At 41.7% G+C, this 13,889-nt stretch overlaps 1 protein-coding gene across 1 annotated transcript in view; it reads right to left on the bottom strand.

The window, feature by feature from the left end:
• Positions 1–13,889, bottom strand: part of LOC126469671 (transmembrane protein 127-like) — a 33,393-nt gene that overhangs the window by 8,956 nt on the left and 10,548 nt on the right. The gene's annotated exons all lie outside the window — the stretch shown is intronic.

Consider the following 13,889-nt stretch of genomic DNA (forward strand, 5'->3'; position numbering starts at 1 on the left):
CTTTAAATGTAAGGTAAGGATTTTATGAACTCTATTGTTACTGGAAATGAAATGTACATGACTCATTACACACCCAAGACAAAAAGACAATCGTCACATTGGTGCCAAACTAATTCCCCATCTGCTAAAAAATTTGAAACCACAATTTCCAGCAAAAATAAAATAAAATAAAAAATGGCCTCAGTATTTTGGGACCAAACAGGCATCATTTTGATTGAATTTCTGCCTCAGGGGGAGATCGTCAATGTGCAACAATATAGTCATACTCTACAAGACTCAGGAGTATTCAATCAAAAGGAAGGGAATACTGACAAGACAATTGTGCTTATTGTATGAGAATGCCCATCCTCACACAGCTTTATCCACCAAGATGCTATTCGACTCTTTTTCGTTGGGATGTTTTGAACCACCCCCTTATTCCCTGCCTTGGTGACTTCAGATTATTATCTTTTCACTTCCCTGAGGACATATACACTACTGGCCATTAAAAGTGCTACACCAAGAAGAAATGCAGATGACAAACGGGTATTCATTGGACAAATATATTATACTAGAACTGACCTGTGATTAAATTTTCACGCAATTTGGGTGCATAGACCCTGAGAAATCAGTACCCAGAACAACCACCTCTGGTCGTAATAACGGCCTTGATACACCGGGGCATTGAGTCAAACAGAGCTTTGATGGCATGTACTGGTACAACTGCCCATGCAGCTTCAACATGATGCCACAATTCATCAACAGCAGTGACTGGCGTATTGTGACGAGCCAGTTGCTCGGCCACCATTGACCAGACGTTATCAATTGGTGAGAGATCTGGGGAATGTGCTGGCCAGGGCAGCAGTCGAACATTTTCTGTATCCAGAAAGGCCTGTACAGGCCCTGCAACATGCGGTCGTGCATTATCCTGCTGAAATGTAGAGTTTCACAGGGATCGAATGAAGAGTAGAGCCACGGGTCGTAACACATCTGAAATGTAACGTTCACTGTTCACAGTACCGTCAATGTGAACAAGAGGTGACCGAGATGTGTAACCACTGGCACCCCATACCATCACGTCGGGTGATATGCCAGTATGGCGATGACAAATATACGCTTCCAATGTGCGTCCACCACAATGTCGCCAAACACAGATGCGACCATCACAATGCTGTAAACAGAACCTGGATTCATCCGAAAAAATGACGTTTTGCCATTGGTGCACCCAGGTTCATCGTTGAGTACACCATCGCTCGCGCTCCTGTCTGTGATGCAGCGTCAAGGGTAACCGCAGCCATGGTCACCGAGCTGATAGTCCATGCTGCTGCAAACGTCATCTAACTGTTTGTGCAGGTGGTTGTTGTCTTGCGATCATCCCCATCTGTTGACTCGCAGATCGAGACATGGCTGCACGATCCGTTACAGCCATGTGGATAACATGCCGGTCATCTAGACTGCTAGTGATACAAGGCCATTGGGATCCAGCACAGCGTTCCGTATTACCCTCCTGAACCCACCAATTTCATATTATGCTAACAGTCATTGGATCTCGACCAACACGAGCAGCAGTGTCGCGATACGATAAACCGCAATCACGATAGGCTAGAATCCGACATTTATCAAAGTTGGAAACGTGATGGTACGCATTTCTCCTCCTTACACGAGGCATCACAACAACGTTTCACCAGGCAACGCCAGTCAACTGCTGCTTGTGTATGAGAAATCGGTTGGAAACTTTCCTCATGTTAGCACCTTGTAGGTGTCACCACTGGCGCCAACCTTGTGTGAATGCTCTGAAAAGCTAATAATTTGCATATCACAGCATCTTCTTCATATCAAATTTCGCATCTGTAGCATGTCATCTTCGCGGTGTAGCAATTTTAATAGCCAGTAGTGTATGTGTGAAAGTTATTTTCAACTGATGAGCAGGTGTAGAAAGAAGTTCTGAAGTGGGGGACGGGGCTGGCGGGAGAGTTCAAGGAGGGCATAAAGGAGCTTGTGTCACAGGTCATCACTTGCACTGGATGGGATGATGATTATGTCAACAAATAATAGTCAACAAGTGTACCAACAAAATCCTGTAATTTTTTTCCAATAGCACTTTTTCTAAAAAAAATGTATAAAGATCGGGTGCACTTAATACTGAACATGCTTCATACATAAGATCAACACACACACACACACACACAAACACACACACACACACACACACACACACACACACACACACACTATGAAATGTACCATCCCACTCACAAAACACCTGCATTTTCAGTTTGGTTTCCATAGGAACATAGTTTATAAAAATGCAAAAAATATATCTGATTTTGAGGTAACTTTAAATAAATGTTACACTAAAAAACTCTACCATTAATTCCTTAGTTTAACAACCACTTTTCCATATGTTAAAAAGAATCAAAGAATGATTAGGATTTAACTTGTCTTCAACAACAAGGCAATTAGAGATGAAACATCTGAACATTTCTCAAACAACTGAGCAGGCAAGTTATATTCAGTAGTTTCATATTTAGCATTAAAATCAGTTGCTCATCATTATTGCAATGATTTACACATGCATTGTGCCATTTTTCTACTTGGAACCTAATAGAATAACAGATCTTTTGTATTTAGAAGTAAAATACACAACAAAAGAAATTCAACCCTATAGCCGCATCTGCCAACGTCCAAATATCATCAATTAACGATTTTATCACACACACACACACACACACACACACACACACACACACACGTGCATTAGCTGTGGATTGGCTGTGAGCCGAAATGAATTTTTAAAAGCATACTGAAAGAACCCACATTTGTCAAAACACAAATAATTAATTTAAATCTGTTTTAAAAACTGTATTAATTATTTTTCAGCACCTCTAATTTACTGGTGAGATGTTCAGAGTTCCTCTTGTCTGTGCTTCCATTCAGTTAGGTCACAAATAGTAGAGAGCATTTTCATGCCTTTTGATACATTTACAAAAGAATCTTTCAAACTGTTTCATGGGAAGATGATACATAACCAAAGCCCTGACGAAGGATGGGATTCATACATTCCAGTCTGGGATGGTATTGAGTAACGAGGGGGACTCCTTTTTAGCTGGTTCTTAGGGGTGGCGGGATGATTGGGGATGTGATGGGATACGGCACAGAAAATCTGTTTGTGGACTAGGTCTGGGGGATAGTGTGTCAGTGAAGACCACTGTGAGACCTTCATCATAGTGGGTATGGTACTTCTTGTCATTACAGATAACTGTCTATGGGCGGCAAGGCTGTATGGAAGAGATTTCTTGGTGTGGAGGGGATGGTAGCCTTCAAAATGCATGTACTGTAGGTGGTTGGTGAGTTATGTGTGGACAGAGGTGCAGATGGAGCTATCAGAGGAGGTGATAAATTTCCAGGAAGGTGGCACAATGGGTTGGAAGACCACATGAAGTGTATGTGAGAGAAGGTGTTGAGGTTGTGAAGGTCTGAGGACAGGGTGTCTTGGCCTTGGGTCCAGATCCTGAAAACATCAACAATGAACTTCAACCATACAAGCGATTTGGGGTGTTGGATGGGAGGTAGGAAGGTTCTTCTAGACAGTCCATAAACATGTTGGCTTACGAGGGTGTCATGCAGGTGCCCATGGCTGTGCTGTGGATTTGTTTGAACACCTTCCCTTCAAAGGAGACATAGTAGTGTGTTCAAGATATACAGGGTTATTACAAATGATTGAAGCAATTTCATGAATTCACTGTAGCTCCATTCATTGACATATGGTCACGACACACTACAGATACGTAGAAAAACTCAAAGTTTTGTTCGGCTGGAGCCTCACTTCAGGTTTCTGCCGCCAGAGCACTCGAGAGCGCAGTGAGACAAAATGGCGACAGGAGCCGAGAAAGCCTATGTAGTGCTAGAAATGCACTCACATCAGTCAGTCATAACAGTGCAACGACACTTCAAGACGAAGTTCAACAAAGATCCACGAACTGCTAACTCCATTCGGCGATGGTATGCGCAGTTTAAAGCTTCTGGATGCCTCTGTAAGGGGAAATAAACGGGTCGGCCTGCAGTGAGCGAAGAAACGGTTGAACGCGTGCGGGCAAGTTTCACGCTTAGCCCGCGGAAGTCGACGAATAAAGCAAGCAGGGAGCTAAACGTACCACAGCCGACGGTTTGGAAAATCTTACGGAAAAGGCTAAAGCAGAAGCCTTACCGTTTACAATTGCTACAAGCCCTGACCCCCGATGACAAAGTCAAACGCTTTGAATTTTCGGCGCGGTTGCAACAGCTCGTGGAAGAGGATGCGTTCAGTGCGAAACTTGTTTTCAGTGATGAAGCAACACTTTTTCTTAATGGTGAAGTGAACAGACACAATGTGCGAATCTGGGCGGTAGGGAATCCTCACGCATTCGTGCAGCAAATTCACAATTCACCAAAAGTTAACGTGTTTTGTGCACTCTCACGGTTTAAAGTTTACGACCCCTTTTTCTTCTGCGAAAAAAACGTTACAGGACACGTGTATCTGGACATGCTGGAAAATTGGCTCATGCCACAACTGGAGACCGACAGCGCCGACTTCATCTTTCAACAGGATGGTGCTCCAACACACTTCCATCATGATGTTCGGCATTTCTTAAACAGGAGATTGGAAAACCGATGGATCGGTCGTGGTGGAGATCAGGATCAGCAATTCATGTCATGGCCTCCACGCTCTCCCGACTTAACCCCATGCGATTTCTTTCTGTGGGGTTATGTGAAAGATTCAGTGTTTAAACCTCCTCTACCAAGAAACGTGCCAGAACTGCGAGCTCGCATCAACGATGCTTTCGAACTCATTGATGGGGACATGCTGCGCCGAGTGTGCGAGGAACTTGATTATCGGCTTGATGTCTGCCGAATCACTAAAGGGGGCACATATCGAACATTTGTGAATGCCTAAAAATCTTTTTGAGCTTTTGTATGTGTGTGCAAAGCATTGTGAAAATATCTCAAATAATAAAGTTATTGTAGAGCTGTGAAATCGCTTCAATCATTTGTAATAACCCTGTAGTTAGAAAGGTGTATTAGGAATGAGGTAGTGGGTTTGGAGTCTGAAGACGTTGGGAGAGGCAGTGTTCAATAGTGAAAGACTATGGACATAAGGGATACTGGTGTGTAGGAAAGTGGCATCAATAGTGATGAGACAGGACGTAAAGGGGTGGTGGTGGAGAGTTGGTGAAGGAATGGTTGGTATCTTTGATATGCAAGGCTAGATTTCAGCAAAAGGTTCGAAGTGTTGGTCAATGAGGGCCAAAATTCTTTCTGTACGAGCACAATAACTGGCAACAACGGGGTGTCCTGGATTGCTGGGTTTGTGCATTTTGTGGAGCATGTAATAGGTGGGTGTGCAGAGTGTCTAAGGAGTGAGAATGGAAATAGATTCTGGGGAGGGTCTGAGGCTTTAAGCGGGAATTAGAGGTTATGCTGGAGTTCTGGGATTGGATCTCTCTGGTCGAGTTTACGGGTGGAGGTGCCCAGACAACTCGCAGAGGCCTTCCACCAGGTAGTCACTGTGATTAACAATGACAGTCCTGGAACCTTTGTCTGCTAGTAGGATAATAAAGCCAAGATCTGTTTTGAGGATGTGTATGGCTGTCCTGTCTCCAGATCAAAGTTGATTTCTTTGGATGGGACCTGGGGAAAGGTGGTGAGGCCAAGTAGGAGATATGGAATTCCTGGAAGCTGACCAAATGGTGGTTAGGTGGTAGAGAGGGGAAGGATCACAGTTGCTTAGTAGTGTGAACTGAGAGTGGTAGGGTTCAATGTTTGGTTCAGATTGGCTTTGTTTGGAAGCACTGGTGGCAGATAAGTGTTTCCACTGTAAGGATTGGGAGAAGAGCAGGTCTTTGACAAGTCCAACATGGTTAAATTTGAGTGTAGGATTTGGGGATAAGGATTTTGGTAGAAACAACAGCGTTCTGAGAATGTTTCAGCTCTGGATTTAGAGAAGTGTTGGAATGGTCTGGGTGCCATAAGGGGATGAGAAGGAGGAACACTGTCTGTAGGTTAGGGGATGAATAGTGGTGCCCAAGGCAGCAGTAGTATGTCAACAGGCTGGATACTTTATGGTGATGGTGCCTGGAATGCTCTATTTTTAAAGATTTGTGAAAGATAATTGCAGTGAAATTTGTAAGTAATAGTTAAGATAACTTTTAATGTATTTCCTACAAAAGAATTCGACAACTGAATGAATAAACAATCCTCCATCAAATATCCAAGAAACAGAAATAGTTTTCTTTGCTGACGACGCACATACCATAAATGAGCCAAACAGAGTAAAACATTTGAAACTGTAAATAATAGTTACTTGAAGAATAATGAAAGATTCTATCCAGAGGGTCTGTCACTGAATTTAGCAAAAAATAATAATAATAGATGCAATTCAATAATGCACAAGCCTGACCTCACAATTACAAATAATTTGCAAGGGAAAATCAGTCACTGACACAGGATATTCTAAATCCTTAGATGTTTCTACTGGTAAGAACCTGAAGTACAAGTTCTGTATTACGAATCTCCTTAAACATCTAACTTATCCAAGTTTTGTGTTACACGTTAATATCTGATTTTGGAGCTGAAATCATCAAGAGGTTAACAGACTTTTCCTATTTTCATTCACTGATGTCCTGTGGCATCATGTTTGGGAGTAATTCATCACTGTGGAAAAGTGTTTCTAACATAGAAGTGTGTAATAAAGGTATGTGGCGCCCATCCTAGGATTTCTAAGTAGACAGCTCTTTCAACAGCTGGCCATACTGTCAACAGCATCACACTACATTCATTCCCTTATGAATGATCAATTATAGTTTGAGAACAACACTAACATTCATCAATATAATACTAGAATGAGATGCTGAATTGCGCGCGCGCACCCCCCCCCCCCCCCCCACACACACACACACACACACACACACACACACACACACACACACACACACACACACACACAGAGAGAGAGAGAGAGTCTCTGGCAGGTGAAGACAGACTGCGAGCAGCAGTGCATGACAAGAGTGGCAACTGGGTGGGGGTAAGGAGGAGGCTGGGGCACAGAGGGGGAGGGATAGCAACGTACGGGTGGGGAATGGTGAAGTGCTGCTTGTGGGAGTGTACAGGGACGAGGTAAAAAAAGGATAGGGCAGTAAGGTGCAGTCTGGAGGTTAGATTGGGGGGGGGGGGGGGGAGAGGCATAGTGGAAAAGGACACAAGTAAAAAGTCTGAGGAAGCATTGGTGGAACAGAGGGCTAAGTAGTGCCGGAATGGGAACAGGAAAGAGGCTATATGGATAATGACAATGAGGGTCTGTCAGGAATGTACAGTATATTGTAGGGAGAGTTCCCACCTCGACAATTCAGAAAAGCTGGTGTTAGTGGGAAGGATCCAGATGACACAGGTTGTGAAGCAGTCACTGACCTGATGAATGTCATATTGGACAGCAGGGTGGTCCAGCTGTTTCTTGGCCACAGTTTGTTGGTGACCATTCGTGTGGACAGACAGCTTGCTGATTGTCATGCTCACTTAGGATTCAACGCAGCTGTTGCAGCTTAGCTTGTAGATCACATGACTTGTTTCACAGGTAGCCACACCTTTGGTGGGATAGGTGATGTTTGTGACCAGTCTGGAGAAGGTTGTGGTGGTGGTGGTGGTGGTGGTGGTGGTGGTGGGAGGATGTGTGGGACAAGAGTTGCATCCCATTTTACTACAGGGATATGAGCCACAAGTGCCTTGAAATGAGAAATGTCCTATCCACCATCCTTCCTACGCCTCCTACAATGATATTCTGCTGCCTATCAAACCAAAACAATATACTCGTCCATCCTTACACAACCCCTGCCTCATGGCTCATGTACCTGTAATAGACTTAGATGCAACACCTGTTCTGTACTTTCTCCCACCACACCTGCTCCAGTCTGGTCACAAACATCACCTATCCTATCAAAAGCACAGCTACCTGTGCAACCAGTCAAGTGATCAACACAATCAAACACCTTTGCTGAATCAAAAAAGATGCCTAGCATTTGAAACCTTAATCTATCCAGTACCTGATAGAGAAAAGAAAATATAGTATTTTCAGTTCTTAAACCACTTCTAAAACCGAACTGTACATTTGATAGCAGGCACTTCCTTCGCAACTGACCACACAGTTTTAATTTTATCCTATAACTTAGCTATTCTATTTTCATACCACATAGCTTGACTGTGACTATTTCTAACATTTTGATGTAATTCCCACTTTGTTCTACAAGATATCCTTATCCCACTAGTAAGCCACACAAGCTACCTTTTATTGCTATTACCCCATTTAGAATGTTCTAATGGAAAGCAATTCTCAAAGAGCAAGAGAAATGTGTTAAGGAAAGCATTATATTTGTCATCAATGTTATCGGCACTACAAATGTCCTGCCACTCTTGTTCCTTGACTATGTTTAGAGAACTCTCTGTTGCTGTTTTCTATAAGTTTGTAATTATACACAACACTTGTCTGAGTACAAAAATCATTTAGTGTTAAAATTTGTGCATCATGGTCCGAAAGGCCATTCACCCTTTTACCAACAGAATGCCCAACTAGTAATGAAGAAAGAACAAAAATATTGTCTATGGCCGTGCTACTGTTCCCCTCCACCCTGGTTGGAAAAAAGACAGTCTGCGTCAGATCATATAAATTTAGGACATCTTCCAACATCCTTCTTCTTGCACAATCACATACAAAATTAATATTCACATAGAACTAATTTTTGGTACTTCCTATAACGTGAACCAAGAACCCTCTCTGGTTTTGAGCAGAAATGCTCTGAATTCAGAGTTGGGGACCTATAAACAACAGTTAGAGATTTAGTTCACTAAACTCAACTGCCCCCGCACAACTTTCAAATACCTGTTCAGTGCAGTGCCGTGGTACATCTACGGACTCAAATGGCATACTGTTTTTTATGTACATTGCCACTACCCCACTCTGCTAAGAACTCCTTGAAAAAAAACAGCCAGCTAATCTGTATTCCGCTGAAGGAAGCCTTTGAACTGTCACATTATTTAAGTGGTGCTCTGATATATCAATAATGTCAAAGTCAACATCTATAAGCAGTTCACTAACTTTATCTCTAATACCTCTCATATTTTGATGAAATATGCTAATTCCTTCTCTATGAGAGGTCAGTTAAACTCATGAAGAAGACAGCTCACTCAAAACACACATTTGCAGGATGTGCTGTTGAAGATATCTCCAAAATAAATTACCAAGACATTGTGGCCTACTTGATGAACCTACTGTACTATGTACAGGGTTTTTGAAGTTCAAAGAACACCTGCAATCACTTATGTAAACATTCAATCTTTACTTAAGTGAAATTATGGTTAGTGGAACCTCATACTGCCATATATGTGCTGTGAAAGTGAAGTATGAGAAAGTCGTGCTCTGGACACAGCAGAAACATTTTCAGTTTACTTCACAAAAACTTAAAATGGAAATGACTCACCATATTCCGTTTATTCTTGTAATGTGTTCCAACACGTCAATAAAGCTATGAACTCTTAAAAATAAAATTGTATGGCCTTTGTGGATGATTGTCGAACCATGAGACTAAGTTCTGAGAATAATTACAGTGTAAACTGTAGACTGTCTTGATTCAGTATTGTTTGAGGCGAGCATTCCAGAGGGAAGATTTTTGTTAAGAATCACTTGTTGCTTTTACAGTGTGGTCCCCAGTGTCAATTGACTTCAGATTTATGTTTTCTTAGCATTTAAAATTTCCAATATATATAAAGTTACCCATTATGAGGCAATTATGCAGAATACCTTCCTAAGTATATGTCTATGTGAAGTTACACCTTGAATGGCTTAACTTTGTACACAATATTTTTAACACGTCATAAACATGATTTCCATTTACTTTGAGGTTATAATTTGCCTTAAGAACCCTGATGACCTGCATAAACCCGTTTCTATCAATTACATAACTAATCATACTTCATAAAATCAAGAAGACATAAAAAAATGTATGTCAAGTAACCCCGTTTGATGGTACATTGTAAGGCAAGTCATAACACAAGTAAAAAATAGATGGCAGAACTATGTATTTTCTTCTTAAACCCCAGAACTTAGAAATTATTTGTCAGTGAGCTACAGATTGTCACATATTGATGGCATAATATAAACAAGTGAAAGACACATTCACCGTATGACAATTTCAGAACATTCATAAAAGCAGCTGCACACTAGAATATCATGAATGAAAGCTTTGGTCAGCACCAAGAGCACATGCCCGAAACCAGTTCAAAAAATGAGAACAAGGTCATCAAAGTAGTAGAAATGCATTTTTCCAAGGATCATTTGTAGAATAATGTAGGATATGTCAGCTTCATACAAGATTAATTTAAGTCATATGTACACATAGATATACACATGTATTTAATGAGAAGAGGACTTGGTTGAAGGATCACCGGATCATACAATACACCAGCAAAGTCTTTCGAAAACTGGTCAACTTACACAAACCTTGGAAATATTCACTTTTAAGACTTTTTGTGGGCCCCTTCATGAACACCATTTGGCTTACTGTAACAGTAGCACTCTCAAACTGTAGCTTTTTGTACAACTGGGGACCACACTGTAAAAGCAACAAGTGATTCTTAACAAAAATCTTCCCTCTGGAATGCTCGCCTCATACAATACTGAATCAAGACAGTCTACAGTTTACACTGTAATTATTCTCAGAACTTAGTCTCATGGTTCGACAATCATCCACAGAGGCCATACAATTTTATTTTTAAGAGTTAATAGGTAATGCCAATAAGAGAGCCAACATTCACAGTAAGTTTTCCACAGATGGCCATAGGTCTTGAACCTCATATCTGACAGCATGACCTCTGGGACACCAAGTCCATACACAGTATATCTATGATGCACATACTGAAGTTCACACCTTTGGGTGGATGCCCACACCTTTGGGTGGATGCCAGAGTTGGTGAAAATGATGACTCTAGTCCACTTTACTAATGGCACCAATTTGTTCACAAATAGCAAAACATTTAGCATACATATCAAGTATCAACACGGTAGTAGTAAGGGCAAAGGCTAAGTAGTGTCTTGTCGGGGCACTTCATTGTTAACTCACGAATATAAAAGATTCAAATAGTGTGTTAGTCAGAAAAAAGTAACCAACAGATCAAGGCTGATTCAAGATAAGCAGAAATAAATGACATAACTGTGAAAAAAAAACATAGCAGCATCACACAGGCATGTAATAAGTACATCATGAATTGACTAAACATCTATGTGATGTTGCTGATTTTTTTAGATCTGATGGCAGTTGTAAAATCCAAAATGGGCTATCAATTTTTATTAAATATTATGTGACCAACACATCGATTTATAATCCAAATGACTTTATACTGAAATTAACACATCTGTGGGACTCAATGTTTGAAGAAAAAATTACCTATTCCTTACAACTGGGATATTCTGAATAATCACTGTATACAATTTTGAATCTCTACTGTTTACTAAACTGATAAGAGGAACCAACACCTTGAGCAAAATCAGACAAAATATCTTTTAAAAAATAGCACCCCTTATTGGTATAAAGTGCCATAATTGCTATTAAAGTTTGAAATTTCTGATTACACTGAATTCAATAACAGAAATGACAAAAGGGATACAAAAGTGACATTTAACTGCCACAGAGGTAATTTCAAACTTCTTGTTGTTGTGGTCTTCAGTCCAGAGACTGGTTTGATGCAGCTCTCTATGCTACTCTATCCTGTGTAAGGTTCTTCATCTCCAAGTACTTACCGCAACCTACATCCTTCTGAATCTGTTTAGTGTATTCATCTCTTGGTCTCCCTCTACGATCTTGACTAGAAGAAGTCAAGTTGTGCCACAAATTTCTATTCTCTCCAATTCTATTCAATACCTCCTCATTAGTTATGTGATCTACCCATCTAATCTTTAGCATTCTTCTGTAGCATCACATTTCGAAAGCTTCTATTCTCTTCTCTTTCAAACTTAACTCCATAGAATTACTTTACACTACAACACTGGCTGGTAACACAGTGCAGCAATGAAGATTGTCACAGAACAAAAATATGTGTTTGTAATGTAGTTCAGTGCTTGGATGACAATGGTGAAAACCATTGTTCACTATCAATTAAACTTAGTTCTGGAAAAACAATTTCACTTGCACTCGGCCACATTATTTATGTTGTCGCAGTGTTTAACACATTCCATTATTTTAGGAATATTATAGCCTGTTGATGGGAGTGGAGAGGGGAGGTGGAGATGGCAACTTGAGGTAGGTAAAGGGAAGTTGCAACTGCATCAGTCAATCGACTACCTCACTATAAGATAACATAGTATCAATTCTTGATAACTGTACATCTCCTAACATGAGTAATATTGTTTGTGCATGTTCGCGGATTTCTTATACTCTGCGATGTCCAGGAAGTGTGTTAATTCAGCAAATTTTTTCTGTTACATGCATGACGAGTTTATGACAGACTCACAGACATACCATTTCACCAGTCATCAAAAAGGCATTTGAATTGTATTTTGAATCAAAGGGATGTGAGAGTAAGTGCTGGGTACCACAGAGCTGCTGCTCATGTTGGTTGGTTGGTTGGTTTAAAAGAGGGGGAGGAGGGAGGAGGAGGGAACAAACTGCTAGGTCATCGGTCCCTTTTTCGACTAAAATAATTCCACAAGGGTGGGAGTAAAATAATCGAGACATAGGAAAAACAACTAAAAGAAAGGAGAAAACCACAAGAACGACAGAAGGGCAACAAACACTAAAATGGAAAAAAATCGGACAATAAAACCACAGAGAGACACAAGAAACATGTAGAAGAGACAAAACCAAGAGAACAGATTACCACGGCTGGCTGACCATGAGAGTATAAAGGAGAAACCAGCCACTCCAACACATTAAAACCTCCACCCTGAAAGCACTAGGGTGCAGGACACACAGGGACAAAGGACATGTGCTAAAACTTAGATCAAATGATAAAACCCACCCTCACGAATAAAACGTAAAACTAAAACTGCTGTTGAGGCATTGGCACCTAACACTGAAGGTTAGGTGCTGGGAAAGTTAAAAGTCCACCGCAGAGTGGCTAAAAGTGGGCAGTCCAGCAAGAGGTGGACGGCCGTCATTTGTAAGTCACAGTGACACCGAGGTGGGTCTTTGCGACAGAGGAGGTAACCATGCGTTAACCCGATATGGCCAATGCAGAGCTGGCAGACAACAACTGATTCCCTGAGTGAGGACCACATGGAAGACTTCCACACATTCGTAGTCTCCTTAATGACACGCAGTTTGTTGTGCGACTCCCAAAGCCAAAAAACCCTTTAGCATATGACAGAACATTGGTCATTTTCAGAGATGCCCACCTCCAAAAGCAGCTTCCATGTAGCCTGGTTGGTTGGTTGGTTGGTTGCTTCGGGGATGGAGACCAGACAGCGAGGTCATTGGTCTCATCGGATTAGGGAAGGACTGGGAAGGAAGTCGGCCGTGCCCTTTGAAAGGAACCATCCCGGCATTTGCCTGGAGCGATTTAGGGAAATCACGGAAAACCTAAATCAGGATGGCCGGACACGGGATTGAACCGTCGTCCTCCCGAATGCGAGTCCAGTGTCTAACCACTGCGCCACCTCGCTCGGTATCCATGTAGCCTGTTTGGCCAGCCTGTCGGCAGGTTCGTTGCCTGTGATTCCAACGTGTCCTGGGGTCCACACAAACATCACTAAATGACGGGACCATTCCAGGGCATAGATGAACTCTAAATGGATGCTACCAAAGAACGGCGAGGGTAGCACTGCCTGATAGCTGGTACGCTGCTCAAGGAGTCAGTATACAGGAGAAATGACTTGCCAGGGCAAGAACTGATGT

This window comes from Schistocerca serialis, chromosome 1, assembly GCF_023864345.2.
Source record: "Schistocerca serialis cubense isolate TAMUIC-IGC-003099 chromosome 1, iqSchSeri2.2, whole genome shotgun sequence".
NCBI classification, from domain to species: Eukaryota; Metazoa; Arthropoda; class Insecta; order Orthoptera; family Acrididae; genus Schistocerca; species Schistocerca serialis.